Source organism: Ailuropoda melanoleuca, chromosome 6 (assembly GCF_002007445.2).
Source record: "Ailuropoda melanoleuca isolate Jingjing chromosome 6, ASM200744v2, whole genome shotgun sequence".
NCBI classification, from domain to species: domain Eukaryota; kingdom Metazoa; phylum Chordata; class Mammalia; order Carnivora; family Ursidae; genus Ailuropoda; species Ailuropoda melanoleuca.
The window spans coordinates 89,571,245-89,576,355 of record NC_048223.1 but is presented as its reverse complement, the minus strand read 5'-3'; positions in this window follow the sequence as shown (position 1 = coordinate 89,576,355).

Sequence of the window (5,111 nt, the reverse complement as noted above, 5' to 3'; positions counted from 1 at the left end):
GGAGGAGGTGATGGATGCCCAGCAAATGAGCTGAGCATAGGGATGACAAGGACCTGGATGTGCTGAGAATCTTGAAAGTCCAGCTGTGCCCTTGAGGGGCAATTATTCCAGACATCCCAAGCAGAGCTAGGACTGGGGCTCTGCATTTCTAGAACAAAGGCTACCCTAATGAACAGGAATAAGAGGGTTTTTCCCCCTCTAGAGACCTCACGCCTTGTCCCCACAAGCTCTTCTGAGGGCCTGGTCAGCCGATCAGCAATTTCATCATCAGAGAGCCATTCGTTGACTTAAAATGTTTCCTTCTGGGGGCGCCTGGGTGGCTCAGTCGTTAAGCGTCTGCCTTCAGCTCAGGGCGTGATCCTGGCGTTCTGGGATCAAGCCCTGCATCAGGCTCCTCTGCTGAGAGCCTGCTTCTTCCTCTCCCACCCCTCTGCTTGTGTTGCCTCTCTCGCTTGCTGTCTCTCTGTCAAATAAATAAAAATAAAAATAAAATAAAATAAAATAAAATAAAATAAAATAAAATAAAATAAAATAAAATAAAATGTTTCCTTTTGTACCGCAGTAGTAATGTCCTTGCAAAGCTCATATAGTAAGACAATATCAGCGTGAAGTCATTCATCAGCATGCTACAGGGTCAGAGACAGTTCCCGAGAGAGTGGAAATGGGGTTGGGGTGGAAGAGAAGCGGGTGCCAGGAAGAGGGAAATGTACCCTGGAGACGTCTCATCCACGTGTGGGGCGGGTACGTGTGTGTGCAGGTAGGGGAGTCGAAGGGTAGGGAAGAGCGGCTGTCTTCTCGCTCACTGGGTAGCCTCCGCTCTCTCTGCCTCCGAAGGTTATTCTAGCTGCTGCACAAAGGACTAGCTCCTTGTACCCTGCCCTCTTCCAGCCGGGAAGGCCTCGCGGAGCAAGCTGGCCTGCCTGACATGGAGACCGAGCTTTTGCCCAGCAGCTCCTGGGCTCCGGCAGCTCTCAGCCCGGCTTCCCTCTTGGCCAGCCCTGGCGTTCTGCGTGAGCCCGTGTTTCGGAGGAACCTTAGCAGTCTAAATCTGATTTCCCTGGTTTGCTCTCCGTCAAGGTCGAGGGTAGCTCGGAGCAGCAGTCAGCTGGCCCGCTGATTGCGGAAGGAGATAGGACCCCTCTGCAGAGGCTGCGCAGGTGTGATTCCTACGGGACCCTCGTGATATCTCCCCTCCTTCAGTGGTACCCACCATTGTTGATTTGAAGCATAAACTCCTGGGTCCACATCTCACTTCCCGGACAACTGGTCTTCTAGGCCCCTAGAAGCCACCTATGAAACTTGAAAGTCCTGTGGCCTGTAGCCTTTGTGCTTTGACACACATTGCTCCCTTGCTGGAACAAGGCCCTCACTTCTCTTCTTTCGGGATTCTCCCAGTGTCCTTCCAAGCTCAGTTCAAGGGCTACCTTCGTGTGAATGTTTCCAGCATGACTAGGAAGAGGAAATGGGCACGGCCTCCATTGTGGTTAGTGATACAGACAACACATCTAGTTCTTTATCCCTCCCTCATTCCAATCCTTTCCTTCTGGAGCCTTCTAGAACCTGAGGCCATTTTTCTCTGCCTCCAGCCAGCCTGCGGAGCCCCTAGCGCGAAGCTCACGGTCACAGCTAAAGTCGTGGAATGATCCTAACGATCAGGGTCACCAGTGAGGTTGGTTTGGAGAAGCTCTTTCTAGCTAGATCTACTGTCAGCCTACCAGCTTCACATTCCTTCCCTTTAGGGGATACCTGTGCACCTCACAGCCCTTCCCCAGTCACGCAGGGGACAGAGGCTGCAGCGTTCATGGTAGTTCCACCATCGCCAGCTCACGGCTTTTCCCTCTGCTCGGATGGACGCATCCTCTATAACCATGATCTCTTCTTTCATACCCTTCCCTCAACCCCATCAGTCAGAGCTAAAACCCTTTCAATCCAGAGTCCACTCTTGATTCACTCTCTTTCTGTGCTAATTCAAGTGTGCAGCTGACTGCTTTTAGTGGTGAAATGCTGGTGAGCAGTATGGAGGAAATCTCAAAAGTTTCTCGTATAAAGCCAGACTGAAAAAGCAGCCCAGAAATCTGCCCAACACCTCAGAAGGGGATGTTTACTTTACTTTTCCTTGGTGCTTTAGTGTAGGGATATATTTGCTGTATACAAAATCAGGCTCATTCCTGAACCATGCCTTTCTCTCATCTCAGACCCAGGTTTTAGCAGATAACTGTGTAAAGAAAGAGGAGAGGGTTGGGGCGCTGGGTGGCACAGTGGTTAAGCGTCTGCCTTCTGCTCAGGGCGTGATCCTAGAGTCCTGGGATCGAGCCCCACATCTTCCACTCCCCCTGCTTGTGTTCCCTCTCTCGCTGGCTGTCTCTATCTCTGTCGAATAAATAAATAAAATCTTAAAAAAAAAAAAAAAGAAAGAGGAGAGGGGACCTCTACTCCTCCCCAGCCTGCCATGTCATAGGACACAGTTATTTAGAGGGAATTTGAATTTCTAAGATTCTTTTGGTGGTAACTGATAGAATCCAGATTAGTCGAGGAGAACTTCCATGCCGCTCAGTGTCCACAGGGACCCATATCAACTTTAGAATAGTCTGGACCCTCATCCAGAAACTCCAGACAGGTATTTTTAAAAGAGGTATTAAAAAAATTAATTGGCTTGTATTATTCTTCTAATTCAGAACATGGTCAGACCTGATAAAGCCAGGGGATGGACAAATAAGCCAGTGCAGGATTTTCAAATCATCTTGAGCTTGTGAAGGAGTGGGCAGTGGGCAGGGTGAAGGTCTTTGCTCCTGCGGTCCAGAGAAAGCTGAAAGATCGAGTCTCCTCTGGGTCACTGGCTGTTTCTCCCTTGGGGAGTGGGTGTATTTTCCCATTCCTGTGCCATGAAGCAAAGGTCTTACTGAGATGATCTGGTAGATTATTTGGGAAATTGGAAAGTACTGAGAGAGCACACAGTTGAAAACAGAACAATGACATATATCATAGAAGCACATGAAAAGCACTTTCCAGCCCCAAGTCTCCAGCATAGCTCCAGAGAAAGCAAAGCCAAGGGTGGGCACTTAGGTCTAATGCTGGGTTGAATGTCCACTCAGTCCTTTGGGGAGAGATTGATATTTAGAAAGGATACAATGATCAAAGCAGGAACTGGCTCCTTCAAGTGTGGCCAACATGTGTAAGGGGCTCCTTCGACTTTTCACCAACAAGAGGAGTAAATTGCAAGCGCAAGGTGTGAGAGGAGGTCGCGGCAGACACTGAGCAGCCCTGCCACCTCCTTGCTCACTGTCCACATGTGGGACAGTCATGTGGACATGCTATTTTACATACGTCACCTTCAGCTGGAAAATGAAGTGCAGAGACGTTACATTGCCTGAGGACCCACACTGTTACCAAGGGTCAGGTGCACTTTTGCTTTCAGAACTGACAGTCTTCTGGCACAAAGCCAAGTCCCATGTCGGACACCCGGGGGCCCACAGAACCCTGGACAGGTCTGTTGTCCCCTTTGAGTCTGAGTTTACTAATCTGAAAAATGGAGCCTGGGACCTCACAGGGATGGGGTATGAGGCTTAGTTGCTTACACTTTCCAAGCTCCCGTCTGGAAGTCTCCTAGGAATGTTTGCCTGGGGTGTAGGAATCAGTTTGATGCGAGTTCCTGTCCTTACTTCTTCTCCTTGGCTTCAGACCCAGAGACCTTGCAGCCAGCTCACAGCCGACTCCTTGGGTCCTTTCAGCAGCCTGGCTGAAGTGTGGGGCCGCTCCCTCCTGTCTGGCTACCCTGACGGTCAGCCCAGTCACTGCAGGGGCCCGCTCTATGGAATGGTCTCCCAACTAGAAAAGCCCTATGGGGACCAGGGATCCCGGGAAGTGCCTGGGATTTGGAGAGATCACAAAGGCTTGCACCCTCTGGTCAGGGCTGCAGGGGTCTATGGTCCCTCAGGGACAGGCCCTGTGGCTCAGCACCAGGGGGCACCACCACCTCTCTCTCCATGCCTTCTCCACCCCTCCTCTGCCCCTAGAAGGAAAGAAATGGGGACCCTGTTCTCCTCCTTCTGCAGGGACCCACTCCCAAGGAGGACCCACCTTTTTCCCATAAAGACCTCCCCTGACAGACACACACAGAACACAGTTAATATATACTGTTCTTGTTGTTCGAGATGCTGGACTAACACATCCGTCGGGCTCAGACACCAACTTTAGAACCATGGCGAAGAGACCAGTATTGGCTCAGAGTGACCTGGGCTGAGTGGCCTTGTCCCCACTCCCTCACTGTGTGACTGAGTCAGCTCCTTCATCTTCCTGCCTCAGCTTCCTTATCTATATGATACTTGTAATGATAGCTGACATTCACGGACCCGGGGCCACGGTCCCTGTCTTAACTGGAGCTGTCTCATTTGATCCTAAACACCCCATGATGGACATGCCTGTTTCCCCATTGCACAGGGAAGAAACTGAGGCACATGGAGGTTAAGGAACTGTCCCAAGGTCTTACAGTGTCAGGATTCAGTAACATGGTGCAAAGTGCTTAGCCCAGGTTGTGGCTGAGTGGACTCTGAGTGGTCATTGGTTTTCTTCTTTTTTTTTTTTTTTTAAGATTTTTTAAAATTTATTTTTATTTTTTTTATTTGACAGAGAGAGATAGCCAGCGAGACAGGGAACAAAAGCAGGGGGAGTGAGAGAGGAAGAAGCAGGCTCCCAGCTGAGCAGGGAGCTGGAGGGCGGCTGGATCCCAGGTTCTGGGATCATGACCTGAGCTGAAGGCAGAGGCTTAACTACTGAGCCACCCAGGCGCCCCAAGTCATTGGTTTTAACAGTGTCCACACACTCTGAACTTGTCTGTGTGGACTCTCTCAGTTTTCCAAGATTTTCCAGCTCATTCCTGACATCCCCTGCACCCAGTTCAGGGCAGAGAAAGAGGGCTTTTTCTCCCTTAGCTGCTCCTTGACTCTCAAAGGTCGTTGTGGAGAGATGGCAGAGGTCCGCTGGGAAGCAGGTTAGCCTCAGGTCCCAGCAGCCACTACATTTCGTGGCCGCCCCCCCCCCGCCCGCCCCAACAGCCCCAAACTCCAAGCGCCCTTCCCCTTGGCAATAACCGTCTGTGATGCAGAGACCGCGAA